Consider the following 24,295-nt stretch of genomic DNA (forward strand, 5'->3'; position numbering starts at 1 on the left):
TTCCCTCATTCTACACCCTCCAAATAACTTCCCACCTCCTTAGTATACACCCCTTAATTTCTGCACCGATCCCCCCCGTACAATAGCTTGATACACTCCGAGGACGTTACTCTTCGCCCCTCTTGGCCTGCAGCCCCTCATCGATGCAGTGCACGAGCGCAGACGATGGATTCTCTCCTACACTATGGAAGGAGCCAGACCACAGCACGCCTGCGTACAAGCACGTGACCAAATGACGCCATACCCTACCAGCAACCCATACGCTCTAGTATCAACACCCTGTGACTTCCGTGCATGTGACCGATCACATGATTCGGTGTCATTGCCCGTCCCTGGCAGGGGTCTGTGGAGGAGCGAGCGGCGCTGGGTGTTCGCTGCCTTCACCATCACACTGAGCACAGGGCTGCTCTACTCCGAGGTCAGTGGTCTTGGGCAGCCGCAATGTTCTCTACACCTGCGTATATTGTCAGTGCGGAGGCTACACGGCCTCACGGCTGCCACCTACATTACGTTATTGTAGACTAAGCCTGCTTGATGACAATCCAGTGGGCACAGATTAGGTTTTGTGGCCCTCCTCACTTACTGTGAATGCAGATTCGGGGCTGCTACCACCCATCCGTACTGTGGTGGAGATGGGCGCTGAGGTCACGTTCAGACGTCCAGCTTTCACATAAGTTCTACACTAATTCTTCACAGATGGAACACGTACCAATTACAGCCCATAAAAACCGTCACAGCAACAAGGCCATGTGAACAGCCCTATAGATTGTGTGTCTGCAAAAAAAAAAAAAGGGATCATTATAGATCTATAAACTTAGTTGATCATCAGTGATTGTAACTGAAAGTCACTGGCCACTGGCCAGTTTTTCACTCCGTTATCTGTTGTATGCGTACTTTTAACATTCTATCAGATATTTCTGGTATCCAAAAATGGAGGTGATTAAACAAGCACAGGTCCTGGGCTCAGCTAGGTCTTTGACCATTCAGTTCTAGATTCTACACCTCTAGATGTCTTTGCTTCCTCCCTGCTTTTCTACATCCATTTTGGCTTTATGTGCCCTGGATTTTGTGATGAATGAAGCTTGATTTCGACTTCTGCGATACTACTTTCTGTCTGTATAATCAGCGCGACAGTTTTCAGCTGTAGCTATTAGAATGTATGAGGCCTGTGTGACGTGAAAAAAAAAAACCTGTTTTATTATCTTGCGTGAATAAAGCTTGATGCTTTTTGCCAGTGTGTACGTTGGAACCATCTATTTTTCTTGCATGATCAAACAACATTATTGTTCACTGTTTGTAGAGAGCACTAGGATTCCATCTATGTGCTGTCCGAAGTTGTCACAGGCCCACAGACTTGGGCATGCCTGTTTTTGATTCAAGTAATGGATCAAAATTTCATATTTAATGTAAAAAATTAATTATTGCATAGAATCGGTGGGCAAAAGAAAATTAGTAAATATGGCCTGTGAATGTGTCATTTATGTACTCATTATAGTATTTGGGCCTGTTCATTACATACATTTTGATCAAATCTGTAATAGCATTATTATATATTTTATTTGTATCTGTCATATATACTGTATATATGCATTGTCAGAACATGGATTGCATAAAGAAATCTTTTATAGAGCATTTAACATAAGGGCTGTGGAGTCGGAGCCCATTTTGTTGGAGTCTGTATAAAATGGACCAACTAACGCCTCCTAAAATATATAATAAATTGGGTGCAGTAGTTTAATGCAGTTTGTGGGGAATATTTTTATAAGAATTTGGGAAAGTTATGAAATGTCCTATAAATGTCTGTCCTATTCCTGATCTAAGGGTCTAGACTTTTAGCTGAGATGAATCTGTGCTACAGGAAATTTATCACTTACACATGAGCCATGTATGAGGGAGTCGGAGTTGGAGTCGTAGTCAGTGTCATGGAAATTGAGGAGTCTGAGCCGAAGGTTTGGCTTACTGACTCCACAGCCCTGGGTAACATGCAGGTTAACAACAAGATAAGCATTGATGATTCTTAATAAACATAGTGCTAGAGGTAGATCACAACATATTCATGCTTGTCCCCATTATAACAAACCAGAGCTAGCAGGCACAAGTTTCACAACAAACTCATTCCCTCTCCAGGTCCATAGCTGTGCCTCCCATGCTGCTCCACTGATTGATTGGTTGCTGCGCTGTCAAATTGGAGTCCCTACTTCACTCTATACACACTAAGCCAAGCAGCTGTGCTGATGTGAACTGCTTGTGCAACCAAACACCAATCATGGAGCTCAGTGGCTTGTCACATCCACAGCGCAGCAGTGTAGACACACCCCTGGGGCGGGTGAGTTACAGTCATGGCCAAAAGTTTTGTCACCCTTGAAATTGTTCCAGAAAATGAAGTATTTCTCCCAGAAAATTATTGCAATTCCATGGGTTCTGTTAGGCTAAGTGCCCACGATGCAGAAATGCTGCATATTTGTTCCACTTCTCCCTGGTAGGAAAAAGTCATGTGGATTTTACATGCGTTTTTCCTGCTAGGTAGAAGCGTTTGTCAAGCGTTCTTCACATGCATTTCTGCATGCGGGTTATCAAGCGATTTTAGCATCACTTGGAAAAGTGCTTGACAACTTGGTCACGCTCAGGGGCGGACACAGACTGTAGTGGGCCCCTGTGCAAGAAATTTTTTGGGGCCCCCCCCCTGCGCTTCATAAGGCAACAAAGTTATGTAAACATAACCCCCCCATGAGCATCTCTCGCCCCCCCATGTGCAGCTCACCCCCCCGATGCATCCCCCCCGTGCATCTCTCATCCCCCCCATGTGCATCTCTCATCCCCCCCATGTGCATCTCTCATCCCCCCCATGTGCATCTCTCATCCCCCCCATGTGCATCTCTCATCCCCCCCATGTGCATCTCTCATCCCCCCATGTGCATCTCTCATCCCCCCCATGTGCATCTCTCATCCCCCCCATGTGCATCTCTCATCCCCCCCATGTGCATCTCTCATCCCCCCCATGTGCATCTCTCATCCCCCCCATGTGCATCTCTCATCCCCCCCATGTGCATCTCTCATCCCCCCCATGTGCATCTCTCATCCCCCCCATGTGCATCTCTCATCCCCCCCATGTGCATCTCTCATCCCCCCCATGTGCATCTCTCATCCCCCCATGTGCATCTCTCATCCCCCCCATGTGCATCTCTCATCCCCCCCATGTGCATCTCTCATCCCCCCCATGTGCATCTCTCATCCCCCCCATGTGCATCTCTCATCCCCCCCATGTGCATCTCTCATCCCCCCCATGTGCATCTCTCATCCCCCCCATGTGCATCTCTCATCCCCCCCATGTGCATCTCTCATCCCCCCCATGTGCATCTCTCATCCCCCCCATGTGCATCTCTCATCCCCCCCATGTGCATCTCTCATCCCCCCCATGTGCATCTCTCATCCCCCCCATGTGCATCTCTCATCCCCCCCATGTGCATCTCTCATCCCCCCCATGTGCATCTCTCATCCCCCCCATGTGCATCTCTCATCCCCCCCATGTGCATCTCTCATCCCCCCCATGTGCATCTCTCATCCCCCCCATGTGCATCTCTCATCCCCCCCATGTGCATCTCTCATCCCCCCCATGTGCATCTCTCATCCCCCCCATGTGCATCTCTCATCCCCCCCATGTGCATCTCTCATCCCCCCCATGTGCATCTCTCATCCCCCCCATGTGCATCTCTCATCCCCCCCATGTGCATCTCTCATCCCCCCCATGTGCATCTCTCATCCCCCCCATGTGCATCTCTCATCCCCCCCATGTGCATCTCTCATCCCCCCCATGTGCATCTCTCATCCCCCCCATGTGCATCTCTCATCCCCCCCATGTGCATCTCTCATCCCCCCCATGTGCATCTCTCATCCCCCCCATGTGCATCTCTCATCCCCCCCATGTGCATCTCTCATCCCCCCCATGTGCATCTCTCATCCCCCCCATGTGCATCTCTCATCCCCCCCATGTGCATCTCTCATCCCCCCCATGTGCATCTCTCATCCCCCCCATGTGCATCTCTCATCCCCCCCATGTGCATCTCTCATCCCCCCCATGTGCATCTCTCATCCCCCCCATGTGCATCTCTCATCCCCCCCATGTGCATCTCTCATCCCCCCCATGTGCATCTCTCATCCCCCCCATGTGCATCTCTCATCCCCCCCATGTGCATCTCTCATCCCCCCCATGTGCATCTCTCATCCCCCCCATGTGCATCTCTCATCCCCCCCATGTGCATCTCTCATCCCTCCCATGTGCATCTCTCATCCCCCCCATGTGCATCTCTCATCCCCCCCATGTGCATCTCTCATCCCCCCCATGTGCATCTCTCATCCCCCCCATGTGCATCTCTCATCCCCCCCATGTGCATCTCTCATCCCCCCCATGTGCATCTCTCATCCCCCCCATGTGCATCTCTCATCCCCCCCATGTGCATCTCTCATCCCCCCCATGTGCATCTCTCATCCCCCCCCATGTGCATCTCTCATCCCCCCCATGTGCATCTCTCATCCCCCCCCATGTGCATCTCTCATCCCCCCCATGTGCATCTCTCATCCCCCCCATGTGCATCTCTCATCCCCCCCCATGTGCATCTCTCATCCCCCCCATGTGCATCTCTCATCCCCCCCATGTGCATCTCTCATCCCCCCCCATGTGCATCTCTCATCCCCCCCCATGTGCATCTCTCATCCCCCCCCCATGTGCATCTCTCATCCCCCCCCATGTGCATCTCTCATCCCCCCCCATGTGCATCTCTCATCCCCCCCCCATGTGCATCTCTCATCCCCCCCCATGTGCATCTCTCATCCCCCCCCCATGTGCATCTCTCATCCCCCCCCCATGTGCATCTCTCATCCCCCCCCCATGTGCATCTCTCATCCCCCCCCCATGTGCATCTCTCATCCCCCCCCATGTGCATCTCTCATCCCCCCCCCATGTGCATCTCTCATCCCCCCCCCATGTGCATCTCTCATCCCCCCCCCATGTGCATCTCTCATCCCCCCCCCATGTGCATCTCTCATCCCCCCCCATGTGCATCTCTCAACCCCCCCCATGTGCATCTCTCATCCCCCCCCCATGTGCATCTCTCACCCCCCCCATGTGCATCTCTCACCCCCCCCATGTGCATCTCTCACCCCCCCCCATGTGCATCTCTCAACCCCCCCCCCATGTGCATCTCTCATCCCCCCCATGTGCATCTCTCATCCCCCCCCATGTGCATCTCTCACCCCCCCCCCATGTGCATCTCTCACCCCCCCCCCATGTGCATCTCTCATCCCCCCCCATGTGCATCTCTCATCCCCCCCCCATGTGCATCTCTGATTCCCCCCACTCCTAGTTAATTAATTGTAAAAATAAAACTTGTTATACTTACCCCCATGCGATCCCTGCAGAATCCTGGCGCTCGTCCACGTCGCTGCCACAAGGTTCTCCTGACGTTCGGCCATGTGACGGTGCCACATACATAGCCATCAGCTTTTGTTTTGGCCAAAAGATTTTTAAAGCCGCCACCACGATAAGGTAGACTCTTCTGGCCGGGCCCTACTCTAACCTATTAAAATTTTCTTAAAATATCCAATACTCTTTTTAGATATATTTTTATTTAGTTTTCTTTAAGGGAATGTGTCATATACATTTTTTTTTTAAAAATGACCAATAATACCACATACAGGGAATACCGCCACACCATCACCAGACCACATATTACCACAACATAGTGACCGAATAATACCACACAGAAGGGAGAAAAACTGCCACACCATGACCAGACCACATATTACCACCACATTACTAATATTACCATAAGTGTCATTATACACGGGAGCTCTATACATGGTATGTATAATGGAAGTGTCCAGGTAATCTAGTGATCACCAGTGACATTATACACAGGAGCTCTGTATATAGTGTACAGGTAATACAGTGATCACCAGTGACATTATACACAGAAGCTCTGTATATAGTGTACAGGTAATACAGTGATCACCAGTGACATTATACACAGGAGCCCGGTACATAGTATATAGTGTAAGTGTACATGTAATACACTGACTCACTGGTGACGTCTCTAGGTGAAGTCCTTCAGCTACGCTTTTCTCCTTCATCCAGCACAGACCGCCATCACGTCTTCCAGCCAGGACTCGTCTCTGCATAAAATAACACACAGTTATCTAGAGCATATTCCCCAACTTCTACATTACGCAGCTGAATACAGACGTGCATCCACCATCAATATATGGTTAGTTATTATGCAACCTACCATTCCAAATATAAATTGTAATCCACCACGGTGCCCCCATTAACTGTAAATAGGCACTTAATATATAATTTAATTAGAACCTCTACTCTATACTTCCTGCTCCCCGCATTCATTATTTACATGCACCCCCTGCCCCAATTCATTATATCATGTCCGTGCTCTCCCCACCCCATCATCATTTATCATTTACTCTCCCCCACCCCACATTCATTATGTGCAGCTCATTTTCTCCCAATTCCCCCATGTGCAGCTCTCATCCCCCCCATGTGCAGCTCTCACCCCCCCATGAGCAGCTCTCACCACCCCCCCATGTGCCGCTCTCACCACCCCCACACGTGCACATCTCTCATCCCCTCCCCCACACGTGCACATCTCTCATCCCCCTCCACCACACGTGCACATCTCTCATCCCCCTCCACCACATGTGCACATCTCTCATCCCCCATCACCACATGTGCAGCTCTCACCACCCCCCCATGTGCACCTCTCTCATCCCCCTCCCCCCACGTGCATCTCTCATCCCCCTCCCCCCACATGTGCACCTCTCTCATCCCCCTCCCCCCACATGTGCACCTCTCTCATCCCCCCCTCATGTGCATCTCTTATCCCCCCCCCCACACACACACACACACACATACACATACACATACACATATACACACACACACACACACACACACACACATGTGCATCTCCCATTCCCCCCACTCCTAGTAAATTGTATTTAAAAAAAAAACAAAACTTGTTATACTTACCCCCATGCGATCCCTGCAGAATCCTGGCGCTAGTCCAAATCGCTGACACCAGGTTCTCCTGACTTCCGGCCATGAGACGGCGCCGTCGCATGACCGGAAATCAGGGGAATCAAGAAGGTGCTTCCGCAGCAGCGCAGCGCTGAGATGTCCCGGACTCGGCGCTTAGCATGGGGCCGGGGGCCCCATGACGAGAAAGACTCACAAGAGGGGGGCCTCCAAGGGGGCCCCTACCGGCTGGGCCCCATACTGGAGTCAGGGCAGTCATGCCCTGATGGCGGCCCTGCTGGAGGCTGGAGGGGCCCCCTCTCCCTCGGGGCCCCCGTTCAATGAACCGGCTGCACGGGCGGTAGTTCCGCCCCTGATCACGCTATATATAAATCCATGTAACCGGCATGGATTTATATAGTGTGACCAAGTAATAGTTAAAAAGAATAAGAATGGTAAAAAATAAAGATTATACTTACCTTCCAATGGCCCCCAGTGTTTTCTCCGCTATGTCTGGTCTGTTGTATGGGTTGCGGTGGTGTGGACCTGCCATGACGTCATGTGACAGGTCACGCAACTGCCGACGTCAGCGGTCGCGTGACCTGTCACATGACTAAATGACATCATAGCAGGTCCTTTCACACCACCGCGACCCATACAACAGTACAGACATAGCGGCGAAAACATCGGGGGCCATCGGAAGGTAAGTGTAACGGGTCTGGGAGGCGGAACCTCTGAGCAACTATACAAGGGGGCGGTCCTTGTAAGGAAGCGGGTGGCTCCCAGGGAAGACGGGCAGGTAATCACGGCAAGTGACAGGGACAGTCTCTGGGTAGAAGGGCAGGTAGTCACGGCAAGTGACAGGGACAGTCTCTGAGTAGAAGGACGGGTACTCACGGCAAGTGACAGGGACAGTCTCTGGGTAGAAGGACAGCAGGCAGGTGGCTGGTGAGCGCTCCCAGGAGAGCGGGCGAGAGTCTCTGGACGGGCAGGTGGTCACAGCAAGTGACGGCAGAGCCTCCAGGTAGGCTAGCAGACAGGTAGCAGGTAAGCGCTCCCAGGTGAGCAGGCAAGAGTCTCTGAACTGGCAGGTGGTCACGGCAAGTGACGGCGGAGCCTCCAGGTAGGCTAGCAGACAGGTAGCAGGTGAGCGCTCCCAGGTGAGCAGGCAAGAGTCTCTGAACTGGCAGGTGGTCACGGCAAGTGACGGCGGAGCCTCCAGGTAGGCTAGCAGACAGGTAGCAGGTGAGCGCTCCCAGGTGAGCAGGCAAGAGTCTCTGAACTGGCAGGTGGTCACGGCAAGTGACGGCGGAGCCTCCAGGTAGGCTAGCAGACAGGTAGCAGGTGAGCAGGCAAGAGTCTCTGGACAGGCAGGTGGTCACGGCAAGTGACGGCGGAGCCTCCAGGTGAGCGCTCCCAGGTGAGCAGGCAAGAGTCTCTGAACTGGCAGGTGGTCACGGCAAGTGACGGCGGAGCTTCCAGGTAGGCTAGCAGACAGGTAGCAGGTGAGCGCTCCCAGATGAGCAGGCAAGAGTCTCTGAACTGGCAGGTGGTCACGGCAAGTGACGGCGGAGCCTCCAGGTAGGCTAGCAGACAGGTAGCAGGTGAGCGCTCCCAGGTGAGCAGGCAAGCTGGTCCATAGACAGACTGACAGGTGTCGGAAGGCAGACCGTCGGACCGCAGGCTTGCAAGCAGGTAAACGGATATCAGGCAGGCATCAAGCAGGAATCTGGCAGGTGACTGGCAGGTAACTGGTAACGGGACCTGAGGGCTGAAGCAGAGTGAAGGCTTTGCAACAACATTGCTCGGGCACCTCCATTTTGGAGGAGGTGCCTTATATATGGTGAGATCCTCCGGCCATTGGCCGGGGACTCCTTAGGACGGCGCGCGCGGCCCCTTTAAGAGAGGGGGAGCGCGCGCCCTAAGCACAGTGGCAGGGAAACAGCGCGCGCTGCCAGCAGAGCGGGAGGAGGACGCCGGGCACGGAGAGGTGAGGGGAACAGCGTCCCTGCCTAGCAGGAGGCAGGGACGCCGACGCTACAGTACCCCCCCCCCTTTAGGCCCCCCCTTTTTTAGGCTAGACAGAAATTTATCAAGGATGAGAGGGGCATGGATGTTCTCCCGGGGTTCCCACGTTCTCTCCTCAGGACCTAACCCCTTCCAATCTACCAGAAAAAAGGTCTTTCCTCTTACCCTTTTGGTGGCCAGAATGTTCTCTACCTCAAACTCGTTCTCAGCGGAAACCGGAGCAGGGGGGGTACCTGTAGACTTGGAAAAAGAGTTAAGTACCACGGGTTTGAGGAGAGATACATGGAAGGAGTTAGGGATCCGCAAGTTGGCCGGGAGTTTCAATAGATAGGCCACTGGGTTGATTTGTTTGATAACTTCCAGTGGGCCGATGAACCGAGGCCCTAACTTGTAGGAAGGAATCTTGAGCCGGACATACTTGGACGAGAGCCAGACTTTATCTCCAGGACGGAATTGTGGAGGATCCAGGCGTTTTTTGTCAGCGTGTTTTTTCATCCGCTCGGACGACTGAAGGAGTGCGGATTGGGTACTCTCCCAAATGGAGAAAAATTTGCTAACGAGAGATTCCGCAGCCGGATTGTCCACCGAGGTGGAGACGGGAAATAGGATCCGAGGATGCTGACCGAAGACTACAAAAAACGTGGATTTGGAGGAAGATTCGCTCTCGTGATTATTATAAGAGAATTCGGCCCATGGCAGGAGATCCACCCAGTCTGAATGGTGGGCATTAACGAAGTGCCGGAGGTAACTGGTCAGGATCTGATTGATCCGCTCCACGTGACCATTGGACTGTGGGTGGTATGCGGAGGAGAAGTCCAGGGTGACGTCTAGCAGCTTGCATGTGGCTCTCCAGAAGTGTGAGGTGAACTGGACCCCACGATCCGACACGATGTGGAGGGGCAGGCCATGGAGATGGAAGATGTGGCGGATAAAGTCTTTAGCCAGCTCGGGTGCAGACGGGAGTCCTGGCAGGGGAATGAAATGAGCCATTTTGGAAAAGCGGTCAGCGACCACCCAAATGACCGTACAACCGGCAGAGACAGGGAGATCTGTTATGAAGTCCATAGCTATATGCTGCCAGGGGGCAGCAGGTACTGGAAGAGGAAGGAGGCGACCGGCTGGCAGGTGTCTCGGAATCTTGTTGCGGGCGCAGGACACACAGGCAGAAACAAAGTCTATTACGTCCTTGTGCAGGGTAGGCCACCAGTAGTGCCGGGTGATAAGCTGGAGGGTCTTTTTCTGACCGGCGTGGCCAGCAAGCTTAGACGAGTGACCCCAGTGTAGGATCTTCTCCCGATCAGGTACCGTTACGAACGTCTTACCGGGAGGGAGACGATTTAGACTCACGGGGGCCACCTGCATTACTCTGGCGGGATCGATGATGTGTATAGGTTCCTCCTCAAGATCAGACAACAGGAAGGATCGGGACAAGGCATCAGCTTTGATGTTTTTGTCAGCCGGGCGAAAATGAAGAACAAAATCAAAGCGAGCAAAAAGCAAGGACCACCGGGCTTGGCGCGGGTTAAGTCTCTGGGCACTCTGGAGGTAAGCCAAGTTCTTGTGGTCCATGTAAATTATTACCGGGTGAAGAGCCCCCTCGAGCAGGTAACGCCACTCCTCCAATGCCAGCTTAATGGCCAATAACTCTCGGTCTCCTATAGAATAGTTGCTCTCGGAAGAGGAGAAGAGTTTGGAGAAGAAGCCGCAAGTTACCATTCTCCCGGAAGACGATTTTTGGGTAAGTACCGCTCCGGCTCCAGAGGAGGAGGCGTTAACTTCCAGGAAGAATTGCTTGTTGCCGTCCGGGCGATGCAGCACCGGGGCGGAGGAGAAAGCCTGTTTTAAGGAAAGAAAGGCTTCCTCTGCTTCGGGCGACCATTCTCTGGGATTAGTGCCCTTACGGGTGAGCGCAGAGATAGGGGCAGTCCGGGAAGAGAAGTGCGGTATGAAGAGGCGGTAGTAGTTGGCGAAGCCCAGGAACCGCTGAATAGCCTTCAACCCCTCTGGTCGAGGCCACTTCTCGATGGCAGACAGTTTCTCAGGATCCATTCGTAGGCCGGTCTGAGAAATTATGTAGCCCAAAAACGGAAGCGAGGTCTGCTCAAAGAGGCACTTCTCATATTTAGCGTAGAGGTGGTTCTGCCTGAGCCTGAGCAGAACCTGACGAACATCCCTCCGGTGTGTGGGGAGATCCGGAGAGAAAACCAAGATGTCGTCCAGGTACACCACTACGCAGGAGTAGAGAAGGTCCCGGAAGATGTCATTGACCAACTCTTGAAAGACGGCGAGAGCGTTACAGAGACCGAAGGGCATTACCAGATATTCATAGTGGCCGTCCCGGGTATTGAATGCCGTCTTCCATTCATCCCCCTGACGGATACGGACCAGGTTATACGCCCCACGGAGGTCCAGCTTGGTGAAGATTCTAGCCCCCCTCAAACGGTCAAATAATTCAGGAATGAGCGGAAGGGGGTATTTATTTTTCACCGTGATCTGGTTAAGGCCTCTATAGTCTATACAGGGACGGAGTGAGCCGTCCTTCTTTTTGACGAAGAAGAAGCCTGCTCCCGCCGGGGAAGTAGATTTCCGGATGAACCCCCGGGCCAGATTCTCCTCAATATATTCTGACATGGATCGGGTCTCAGCAGCGGACAAAGGGTAAATGCGCCCACGGGGAGGAGTAGCGCCAGGCATCAGGTCGATTGGGCAGTCGTATGGTCTATGAGGGGGTAATGTCTCTGCCTCCTTTTTATTAAAGACGTCCGCATACGACCAATAAGGAGCCGGAAGACCAGGTAGATTGGCTGGAGTAGGAGAAGGACGGACAGGATGGACGGGAACTAAACAAGTCTTATGGCAGTCCTGTCCCCAGCGAAGGACCTCTCCGGTCTGCCAATCAAGCACGGGTGCATGTCTCTGAAGCCAAGGTAGGCCTAGTAAGAGGGCGTGAGAGAGTCCAGGCAGAACATGAAAGAAGATGCTCTCAGAGTGCAGCATTCCCACCTGCAGGGTTATGGATTCAGTGATGAGTTGGATGGGATGTGGTAAGAGGCCCCCATCCACGGCAGCGACAGATAAGGGTACAGCTAGAGGTTTGGTGGGAATGCGGTATTTCTCTACCAGAGACAGAGAAATGAGATTTCCGGCAGCTCCAGAGTCAAGTTGGGCTAGTTCAAAATAACTGTTCTCCCCGCAGATGATAGAGACCGACAACAACAGAGATGGAGAGTGTTTACTCTTGTCTAGGACGACCTCTCTGAGCGATCCTAGACACAGGCGTTTCCCGACCTCTCCGGGCAGGAACGGATCCGGTGCTACTTACTGCCACAGTAGAAGCAGCTCCCCTCGGCACGGTGTAACTCTTGATGGGTTTTGACCATCTTGGTCTGGTCGACCTGCATAGGCTCGGGTGAGTGCGCCTGGGGAGTAGCGGGAGAAGTGACAGGTTTCTGAAAGGTAGGGGCTAGACGTGGAAACCTCCTCTCACGGGTGACCTCTTTGGCGCGTTCCTGGAACCGGATGTCAATTTGAGTGGCAAGAGTTATTAAGTCGTCGAGAGTGGTAGGTATGTCCCGACCGGCGAGTTCATCTTTAATACGGCCGGACAGACCCTCCCAAAAGACAGACACCAGGGCGTCGTTATCCCAGGCCAGCTCCGAAGCAAGGGTACGGAACCTTATGGCATATTGGCCCACGGTGAGATTTCCTTGATGGAGGCGTAGCAGAGATGATGCGGATGAGGTCTTCCCTCCGGGTTCGTCGAAGACTTTCCGGAAAGCCGTGAGAAAGGCTGGCAGGTTGGACACCAGGGGGTCTCCTCTCTCCCATAGAGGATTTAGCCAAGCCAGTGCCTCCCCCGTGAGATGGGACATGATGAAGGCTACTTTGGCCCGGTCGGAGATAAACTGGTGGGACAGGAGTTCAAAGTGCAGGGTGCACTGGTTTATGAAGTCCCGAGCTTGAGCGGGGTCGCCTCCGAAGCGAGGAGGTGCAGAAAACCGGGGTCCGGGGCAGGATACCATGGTATTGGTGGGCAGCGGTGCTGCCGGGCTGCGAGTCATGACACTAGCGGTGGTTGCTGGTGGAGCAGTCAGAGTGTCCAGGCGAGAGTTGACATTCCGCAGATGACTCAGGATGGACTCCTGTTGGGACCTCTGACGGGACATTTCTTCACATAGGTCCGAGAGCGAGGGAGCTTGGGTGCCACCGGGTTCCATGGCCCGAGCAAACTGTAACGGGTCTGGGAGGCGGAACCTCTGAGCAACTATACAAGGGGGCGGTCCTTGTAAGGAAGCTGGTGGCTCCCAGGGAAGACGGGCAGGTAGTCACGGCAAGTGACAGGGACAGTCTCTGGGTAGAAGGACGGGTACTCACGGCAAGTGACAGGGACAGTCTCTGGGTAGAAGGACAGCAGGCAAGAGTCTCTGGACAGGCAGGTGGTCACGGCAAGTGACGGCGGAGCCTCCAGGTAGGCTAGCAGACAGGTAGCAGGTGAGCGCTCCCAGGTGAGCAGGCAAGAGTCTCTGAACTGGCAGGTGGTCACGGCAAGTGACGGCGGAGCCTCCAGGTAGACTAGCAGACAGGTTTTCAGGTGAGCGCTCCCAGGTGAGCAGGCAGGCTGGTCCATAGACAGACTGACAGGTTTCGGAAGGCAGACCGTCGGACCGCAGGCTTGCAAGCAGGTAAACGGATATCAGGCAGGCATCAAGCAGGAATCTGGCAGGTGACTGGCAGGTAACTGGTAACGGGACCTGAGGGCTGAAGCAGAGTGAAGGCTTTGCAACAACATTGCTCAGGCACCTCCATTTTGGAGGAGGTGCCTTATATATGGTGAGATCCTCCGGCCATTGGCCGGGGACTCCTTAGGACGGCGCGCGCGGCCTCTTTAAGAGAGGGGGAGCGCGTGCGACCTAAGCACAGTGGCCGGGAAGCAGCGCGCACGGATAGGAGAGGTGAGGGGAACAGCGTCCCTGCCTAGCAGGAGGCAGGGACGCCGACGCTACAGTAAGTATAATCTTTATCTTTATTTTAAATTCTTTTTTTTAACAGGTTCTATGGTACCCGGGTCTGAATGAGAGTCTCCTCTTCTCCAGACCCAGGTACCATCCGCACATTGAATCGCATAATATCCGCTTGTGCACATGTGTTCATACGAATATTATGCGATTCAATGGCGGCAATTACGCTGCGTGTCCGCAAAATTAATGAACATGCTGCTTATTTTTCCCCAGTGATTTTCCGCAACATGTGCACAGCACATGCGGATTATCATTGGGGACCATGGGGCACGTATTACCAAGCGTTTTTGCTGCAGAAATTCCGTGGCAAAAACGCTTGAAAAAACACATAGTGGGCATGCAGCCTTATACACTTTTTCCCTGTTTATTTTCTTTGTGAGTATTGGAACAACACAAAAAAGGCAAATTGGACATAATTTCAAACACATCCTCCAAAAAGCGGGCTGGACAAAATTGTTGCCACCCTCAACTTAGTAGTTTTTCCACAGGGTGTGTAGCCAAATATTATCAATCGCTTCTTATAACCATCAACAAGCTTCTTACACCTCTCAACTTGAATTTTGGATCACTCTTCTTTTGCAAACTGCTGGCCACTTCAAAAATCTGCAATGGGATTTAGATCCCAACAACAAATGAGAGACCTGGAAAAATGTTTCCATCCATTTTTGGGTGCTTTTTGAACACCTGTGGAGAGATATTAAAATTGAAGTTTGTTTGAGGTCATTGTGTCCTAGGTCCTGGGTCTTCCAGCAGGACAAACACAGCTTTCTGACACTGAAGATGAAATCTGGGCACTACATTACCATGTATTGCAAACGGATTTTGGGTCGCACACAGCCAAGGCACCCAGTGCCAGAGGCAGCAAAACAACCTCAAAACCTCTTTACCGTTTTCTTTTGTAGGCCTCACTCTGTTTTTGGTAAAGAACACAGTGAACCTCCACCATATTTGACTGTAGGTAAAGCACATCATTCTTCTAAAAGCTCTATCTTGAGCTCATTTGACCACAAGGCGCTTTGCAGTTTCCCAGAAGGATTTTGGCTTACTTGCATACATTTTGGCAGTATAGCTTTTTTATGTCTGTGTCAGCAGTGGGGTCCTCCTGGGTCTCCTGCCATAGCGTTTCATTTCATTCAAATGTCGACGGATTGTTTGCACTGTCACTGCACCCTGAGCCTACAGGTCAGCTTGATCAGTTTCTTTGGAACTTGATTGGGGCGGCTTATCCACCACTTGGATTATCCTGCATTGCAACCTTTCACCAATTTTTCTCTGCAGTCCATGTCCAGAAATATTACAACCCATAAACTTCTTGATTATATCGCGCACCGTGGACAAAGGAACATCAAGATCTCTATGGGTATTGCTCAACAAGCTTGGTTCTTAAGGTTACAAGTCCATCTCCAATCTCAAGTGCTAACAGTTTTTTTTTTTTCTCCTCTTTCTGTTCTGTGTATGTGTGCGTCACACCAAGAACGATGCAAAGATTGGTTGCAGGTATTATAAGTTGACTCAGGTGTGCGCAATATGAGAAATCTCTCCTTTCTGTTACTTGTCACAGGTGAGTTTGTCTCAAACATTTGATGCTCGTTAACATTGTTGACACTTTTCCAAAATTGTGGGTGAACAAGTTTGGACATAATTTCACACAAAACCCCAAATATGGGCCAGACTAATTTGCCTTTTCTTGGTTGTTGATGTCCTTTTGTGGTGTTCCAATATACACACAAACATGTGTAACAATGTGTAAATTTGTTTCAAGAAAATAACAATAAACAGTGTATACAATACATTAGACTGACAAACATTGAAGTCCACATAAGAATTAAACCTACAGAATACAACATAACATACAGGGCTGGTTTCAACAGATTTCGAGGATTACATACACTACCGTTCAAAAGTTTGGGGTCATTTAGAAATGTCATTATTTTTTAAAGAAAAGCACATTTTTTTTCAATGAAGCTAACATTAAATGAATCAGAAATACACTCTATACATTGTTAATGTGGTAAATGACTATTCTAGCTGCAAACATCTTGTTTTTTTTGTTGCAATATCTACATGGGTGTATAGAGACCCATTTCCAACAACCACCACTCCAATGTTTTAATGGTACATTGTGTTTGCTTACTGTAAGAAGGCTAATGGATGTTTAGAAAACCCTAGAAAACCCTTGGAGAAGTATGTTAGCCCAGCTGAAAATGGTTTGGCTGATTTGAGAAGCTATAAAATTGACCTTCCTTTGAGCTAGTTGAGAATCTGGAGCATTACATTTGTTTGTTCTATGAAACTCTCAAAATGGCAAGGAAAAGAAAAATTTTCATGTCAAACTGCACAGTCTATACTTGTTTTTAGAAATGAAGGCTATTCCATGTGAGTAATTACTAAGAAACTGAAGATTTTCTACAACGGTGTGTACTACTCCCTTCAGAGGAGAGCACAAACAGGCTCTAACCAGAGTAGAAAGATAAGTGGGAAGCCCCGCTGCACAACTGAGCAACAAGACAAGTACATTAGAGTCTGTAGTTTAAGAAATCGACGCCTCACAGCTCCTCAACTGACAGCTTCATTAAATAGTACACGCAAAACGGCAGTGTCATCGTCTACAGTGAAGAGGCGACTCCGGGATGCTGGCCTTCAGGTCAAAGTGGCAAAGAAAGCCATATCTGACACTGGCTAATAAAAGGAAAAGATTGATATGGGCAAAAGAACACAGACATTGGACAGAGGAAGATTGGAAAACAGTTTTATGGACCGATGAATCAAAGTTTGAGGTGTTTGGATCACACAGAAGAACATTTGTGAGACGCAGAACAACTGAAAAGATGCTGGAAGAGTGCCTGACGCCATCTGTCAAGCATGGTGGGTGTAATGTGGTGGTCTGGGGTTGCTTTGGTGCTGGTAAAGTGGGAGATTTGTACAAGGTAAATGGGATTTTGAATAAGGAAGGCTATCACTCCATTTTGCAACGCCATGCCATACCCTGTGGACAGCGCTTGATTAGAGCCAATTTCATCCTACAACAGGACAATGACCCAAAGCACACCTCCAAATTATGCATGAACTATTTAGGGAAGAAGCAGGCAGCAGGTATTCTATCTGTAATTTGTAGTGGCCAGCGCAGTCACCAGATCTCAACCTCATTGAGCTGTTGTGGGAGCAGCTTGACCGTATGGTACGCAAAAACTGCCCATCAAGCCAATCCAACTTGTGGGAGGGACTTCAGGAAGCATGGGGTGAAATTTCTCAAGATTACCTCAGCAAATTAACACCTAGAATGCCAAAGGTCTGCAATGCTCTAATTGCTGCAAAGGGAGCATTCTTTGACGAAAGCAAAGTTTGAAGGAGAAAATTATTCTTTCTAATAAAAATCATTATTTCTAACCTTGTCAATGTCTGGACTATATTTTCTAATCATTTTGCAACTCATTTGGTAAATAAAAGTGAGTTTTCATGGAAAACACAAAATTGTCTGGGTGACCCCAAACTTTTGAACGGTAGTGTACATTAATGACTACTATTGAATTAGAACAATACTTTCTGGATGATTCAACCAAACCTTCCAATTAACATTGAAAACTTGTAACTTATTATTTTGTGTGCTATCATTTTTTCAAAAGCACAAGTTTTATTTATCGATTGTATTATCTCTTTGTTGGCAGGAATACCTGAGGATTTCCAATATTTTGTAATCGCTATTTTTGCGGCTAGAAGAATATCTGAGGCAATTACTCTACCATTGGAGGGAATAGAATGTATAGCTAACAAAAGTAATGCTAAAGAAGGAGATGGTTTTATTTTTTGGTGGAGTAGAGAGGAGATCAGGTGAAAAGTAAACGACCATGTGGAAGTGATTACTGGACAGCTCCATAATGTGTGGCTTAACCCCTTCGCGACCTTGGGATTTTCCATTTTCATTTTTTGCTCTCCTTGTTCCCAGAGCCATAGCGTTTTTATTTTTTGGTCAATATGGCCATGTGAGGGCTTATTTTTTGCGGGACGAGTTGTACTTTTCAACGTCATTACTAGTTTTACCATATTGTGTACGGGAAAACGGGAAAAAAATTCCAAGTGCGGTGAAATTGCAAAAAAAAGTGCAATACCACAGATGGTTTTTATTTTTTTATTTTTTTTTACCACGTTCACTGAATGCTAAAACTGACCTGCCATTATTATTCTCCAGGTCATTATGAGTTTGTAGACACCAAACCTGTATAGGTTCTTTTTTATTTAAGTGGTGAAATTTTTTTTTCCAAAGTTTGGTTAAAAAAAACAAACAAAAAAAACCATTTTCCAAGACCCGTAGCGTCTCCATTTTTCGAGATCTGGGGCCGGATGAGGGCTTATTTTTTGCACACCGAGCTGAAGTTTTTATTGATACCATTTTGGGGTAGATCCGATGTTTTGATCACCCGTTATTGCATTTTATTGCAATGTTGCACCGACCAAAAAACGTAATTCTGGCGTTTAGAATTTTTTTCTCGTTACGCCGTTTACCGATCGGATTAATTCTTTTTTTATATTGATAGATCGGGCTATTCTGAACGCAGCAATGCCAAATATGTGTATGTGGGGTTTATATTTTATTTTGAATGGGGCAAAAGGGGGGTGATTTAAACTTTTATATTTTTTTAATGTTTAATATTTTTAAAAACATATTTTTTTCACTTTTTGCTTGCTTCTACAGTCTCCATAGGAGACTAGACGCAGCACTTGTCTGATCACCTCTGCTACATACAGATGATCAGCAGATCACCTGTATGTAGCAGAAATGGTCCTGTGCTATGAGTATCGACCACTAGGTGGTGTTCATAGCGACCAGCTCATGACAACCACAGGCGTCTGCTGCAGACCCTGGGTTGTCATGCCCACCCATCGATGACCCGCGATCACGTGATGGGGTCCTCGATGGGCGGGATAAGTTACGCGCTTCCGGCGCGGTGCTGTTAAATGCCGCTGTCAGAAATTGACAGTGGCATTTAACATGTTAACAGCCGAAGGTGGATCGCGATTCCACCCGCGGCTGTTGCGGGCACATGTCAGCTGTAATAATCAGCTGACATGTGCTCAGTTCAGTGTGGGCTCAGCGGCGGAGCCCTCACTGAACCGGGGGATTACAGCCTGTGCGTACTAATACGGCACAGGCTGTAAAGGTGTTAAAGAACCTTTTGTGGCCACAATTGCGCCAACAGAGTTGAATAGAGGATGGGAAGAGAGAGTGAAGCCTCATTGGGGTGAAATACCATCATAATACTGTTTTCATATAGGACTCATGATAAAGAGGCACAGTTGAAGGTGTGAGCTGCAAAAACTAGCGAGCTTGTCCATTCATTACTCGAGAATGTGTAGCACCCTGAGGATTCGGTTGCTACAGGGGTATTGCACCTCAGGCCAGAGGTGTGATATTCCACTCCCGGGTAAGGATGGAGTGTGGAACTGAGCTCAGATAGCTGCATGCACTACATACATCCCATTTCCGGGGGACAGAACTACTGTACTCCCACTAGAGAAATGTGCAGGTACCACAGCGTCTGTCCCTGGCTGGAGTGGGAGGGGGGTGGAACATCCCAGTAGTGTAGGAGCAGATAGGGGGAGCAGTCTGGGTAGTGCTAGGAGCTCATTGGGTGCTGGTCACCTGAGCTCACACATAGAGGGAGTATATAAGGTGGGAACCATCTTAGAACAGGGTCAGTCTGTGCAGAGAAGTCTTTTGTAGAAGGCTGGTCAGTCAGTCAGTCTTTTGCAGAGTCAGAGGAAGAGAGCAGAGGAGCAGAGCAGCCCAAGGCCAAGAGAGAGAGAGGAGAGAGAAGGACCCAGAGGGGGAGAAGAAGGAACCCCAAGAACCCAAAATTAGACCAGAGGGTGAAGAGTTGGCACAAGGGTACCGGATCCCAAACTGGTGGAGGGCATTAATCCTCAGCCAGAGACCGGAGGTCGTGGGCAGGATCTGCCACGACCACCCACTACATCCACTACGAAGGCAAACCAAGTATAGGGTCAGGGAACCCAGAGACAGAGGTTTACCCAACAAGAGGCCCGAGGGAGCTGGACTTAAGTGGATCCCTGGTGGGGAAGGCCAGAGAGGAGGCACGTCAGAAAGGGAGCTCAGGACCACGCTCCAGAACTACTTGGGGGTTGGCCGAGTCCAGGACCTGGTGGACGCAGCACGGCTCGGGTGGTCACTCAAGGCCGGAGTGACCAGCACAACAGCAGTAAGTAAAAACCCTGAACTGCACAGCCCGACTCTGAGTCTCATTACCATCCTCACTGCACCTCCACAACCACCATTCTCTACACCTGACCCCCTGAGGCTATACCCCTCCCGTTGGGGGTTATACTACCAGAGCTGCACAAACACCACCAGCCTCAGCGGACCCTGCTGCAGCGGCGGCCGTATTGACCGCAAATCAACGGGTGGCGTAGTCGACATTAAAGAACATCTAGCAACATCTGTAGGACTGCCACACACTGAGCTTGACACCCTGGGCACGGACCGGGTCACAGCCACTCGGAGACTACAACCCCCATCTGATCCGGCTCCGGGTATTCCCCTAAAGAATATGGCCCAGGGGGCGCGTCAACTTTGGCGTAGTCGGCAGGATCACGTGCCCGCAACAACCGGGTACTGCGTGCCTGAAGAAAAGTTCAAGTTTACCTCAAAAAGAAGTCTCCCGCCGGTTCCGGAGGGTCCCCGCCATCGGACCCCATCACAGATCGATTCCCGCCGGTTGTCCGCCATTTGCAGCTTTTTCCCGCCATCTGCAGAGTTTCCCGCCACTGGGAGACGATTCCCGCCATTTCCAAAGATTTCCCGCCTTGGAAGAGCGGACGCCATTATGGGCGTGCCAGAGGATGGCAAGAGGCCGCCTCCCATCGTGGGCCAGGACGAAGAATGGCGCCAAAAGCGGAAACCGCCCTCACCAACAGAGACTGTGATGCTAGAGGTGTCCATCAGCGTGAAAGAACTGCCCCTGGAGCTGACAATCACCAAGTTGCCCCGGGACCGCCCTCGAAGTGGGAGGAGACAGAACAAAAGAACAAAGATGGGTGCCGCCTGGAGCAGTCTGGAGAGAGCGCACCCAGAGACAAGAAGCCTGGAGAAGAGTCCAGAGAAAGCCTACCCGGAGATGGAAGGAGAGCAGAGCAGCACCGACCCACTGGTCAGGAGCCTGCTGCAAGCAACAAGTCCACTAGGCTTAGTGGAGATCCTAGCACAGCTCCCCCGAGACCGGGAGTGTGCACAGACAGCGCTGGAGGGCCTCGCACGGAGGATGGCCCAGGTGCAGCGAGAGACGTTGGCGGAGTGGAGCCGAGAGATGGCCCAACAGACCGAAACCCGTCAGCGGAGCACGCCACCCGAGACGAGGAGACAGACCGCCTCTGAGGATGGCGCAGGAGGACTCAAGGCCGGAGACGGCGCCGAGAAGGGAGCTGAACGGACGGAGGCAGGTAAAGGGGACGTCTCTACCCCGAGCCGGGAAACCGCATGCCTGCCCCAGCTCCCCGTCGCAGAGCCCAAAGTTCCCCCTGCCGTGCCCGTCGCTGCATCGTCACCGCCGCAGACTAGGCCTCAACCGGAAGCCGCGGCCGCGACCCCTGTGACGTCATGCGCTTCGACCCCGAGCGCGGCCAAGCAGGAAACACCATCGGCCTGGTCGCTAGGCCTAGTACCCCCGGGCGCCGCAATACCAACAGCGCCCCCTACCTCCGCGGAGCCCCCGGCCTGGTCGCAGGGCCGAGTAACCCAGGGCGCCGCCGTTCTTACGGTGCCCTTTGCCTTTAGGGTGCCCCAAGCCTGGTCGCAAGGCCTGGTCAACCCGGGCGCCGCTACCACCACTGCGCCCATAACATCTAGAGTGCCGCACCTGGGTGAAGACCTGTTCGCCCAGCATACGTGCCCGGATGGACAGCCCTTTGTCTGGCCCGAGGAGTACATTCAGCTGGAACTCCAGAGAGCAAGGCCCATGTGCGAGCCCCTGATCCCGGCTCCGAAGCCCGTAAAGAGGACCCCGCCCCCGCTGGAGGAGACACAGTTCGAGTGGGACCCCACCGGAGAAGACCTCATGGGGTTCACTCAGGAAACTCGGGCGGCCGCAGCGGAGCGTGTGGAGTGCTGCCGGCAGCAGCTCGAGGTCTTCGAGAGGGAGCGGAGAGAGAGGCGGGTCCGGGAACAACTGATGCAGATAAGAAGCGCGAAGCAGAAGAGCCGGACCAGGAGGAGTCCCCGTGCAGCTCACGGTCCCCCTTCCACCGGGACTGTGATAAAATTCAACATGCAGCACGGATGGGGCTTTATAAGAGACCATCATACCCCCGGCGACGTCTTTGTCACGCGCAGAGACGTAGAAAGCCATCTGCCGGAGGGACACAGAGGTCGTGACCTGTATGTAGGGGACGAGGTCACCTTCACCCGGCACAAGTGTGCCAAAGGACCCTACGCCCTCCATGTGCATCGCCTGACGGAGGAGGAGCTGCGGTGTGAGGAGGAGCAAGAGGACCCGGACGGGTCTGAAACAGAAACTATCCACCAAGAAAGAGCAGGAGGACGCCGTCGTTGAAGTACGGTAGAGAGAGACTGTAAATAGTTACCCGTCGGGGTACAGTGAACTGTTGCTGCTTTAAATATGTTCCCCGTTGGGACAAGAGTGAACTGTTAACCCGTGTGTCCCTATTTCCTAATACCTGGCCGAGGACTGAGAGCGGCCACTTCCCCTTGTATATAGTTGCGCTTCTTAAGGCGCCCCCTACTGGTTTTATAGGAAACCATGTTTTTCCAAGAAAAGAGACTGTCGCACTTTACCCGGTCACAAGTTGCACCGTGACCGGAGGAGCAAGAAAAGTTTACAAGAATGTTTATATGAAAAGTTTTATGATGCTGCTAATGTATGATGTTTGATATGTTTTATATGTTGATGTTGTTATGCAAAAATTGTATGTTTGGTATGTTTTATTTTTCTTACAGCCCGAGGACGTGCTGTGATTTACCAGGGGGGAATGTAGCACCCTGAGGATTCGGTTGCTACAGGGGTATTGCACCTCAGGCCAGAGGTGTGATATTCCACTCCCGGGTAAGGATGGAGTGTGGAACTGAGCTCAGATAGCTGCATGCACTACATACATCCCATTTCCGGGGGACAGAACTACTGTACTCCCACTAGAGAAATGTGCAGGTACCACAGCGTCTGTCCCTGGCTGGAGTGGGAGGGGGGTGGAACATCCCAGTAGTGTAGGAGCAGATAGGGGGAGCAGTCTGGGTAGTGCTAGGAGCTCATTGGGTGCTGGTCACCTGAGCTCACACATAGAGGGAGTATATAAGGTGGGAACCATCTTAGAACAGGGTCAGTCTGTGCAGAGAAGTCTTTTGTAGAAGGCTGGTCAGTCAGTCAGTCTTTTGCAGAGTCAGAGGAAGAGAGCAGAGGAGCAGAGCAGCCCAAGGCCAAGAGAGAGAGAGGAGAGAGAAGGACCCAGAGGGGGAGAAGAAGGAACCCCAAGAACCCAAAATTAGACCAGAGGGTGAAGAGTTGGCACAAGGGTACCGGATCCCAAACTGGTGGAGGGCATTAATCCTCAGCCAGAGACCGGAGGTCGTGGGCAGGATCTGCCACGACCACCCACTACATCCACTACGAAGGCAAACCAAGTATAGGGTCAGGGAACCCAGAGACAGAGGTTTACCCAACAAGAGGCCCGAGGGAGCTGGACTTAAGTGGATCCCTGGTGGGGAAGGCCAGAGAGGAGGCACGTCAGAAAGGGAGCTCAGGACCACGCTCCAGAACTACTTGGGGGTTGGCCGAGTCCAGGACCTGGTGGACGCAGCACGGCTCGGGTGGTCACTCAAGGCCGGAGTGACCAGCACAACAGCAGTAAGTAAAAACCCTGAACTGCACAGCCCGACTCTGAGTCTCATTACCATCCTCACTGCACCTCCACAACCACCATTCTCTACACCTGACCCCCTGAGGCTATACCCCTCCCGTTGGGGGTTATACTACCAGAGCTGCACAAACACCACCAGCCTCAGCGGACCCTGCTGCAGCGGCGGCCGTATTGACCGCAAATCAACGGGTGGCGTAGTCGACATTAAAGAACATCTAGCAACATCTGTAGGACTGCCACACACTGAGCTTGACACCCTGGGCACGGACCGGGTCACAGCCACTCGGAGACTACAACCCCCATCTGATCCGGCTCCGGGTATTCCCCTAAAGAATATGGCCCAGGGGGC

General features: G+C 51.4%; 1 protein-coding gene across 2 annotated transcripts in view; it reads left to right on the top strand.

Moving 5' to 3' along the window:
• Window positions 1–262: 262 nt before the first annotated feature.
• The window catches only part of LOC141164357 (RUN and FYVE domain-containing protein 1-like), a 496,863-nt gene continuing 472,830 nt past the window's right edge, over window positions 263–24,295 (top strand). For both annotated transcript variants that reach the window (XM_073649492.1, XM_073649493.1), the window contains exon 1: window positions 263–418. The gene's annotated coding sequence lies outside the window, so the exon portion shown is untranslated. The remainder of the gene's footprint in view (window positions 419–24,295) is intronic.

Source organism: Phyllobates terribilis, unplaced genomic scaffold, assembly GCF_046119375.1.
Source record: "Phyllobates terribilis strain yellow unplaced genomic scaffold, ASM4611937v1 Scaffold_10__3_contigs__length_209671492, whole genome shotgun sequence".
Classification (NCBI taxonomy): Eukaryota; Metazoa; Chordata; class Amphibia; order Anura; family Dendrobatidae; genus Phyllobates; species Phyllobates terribilis.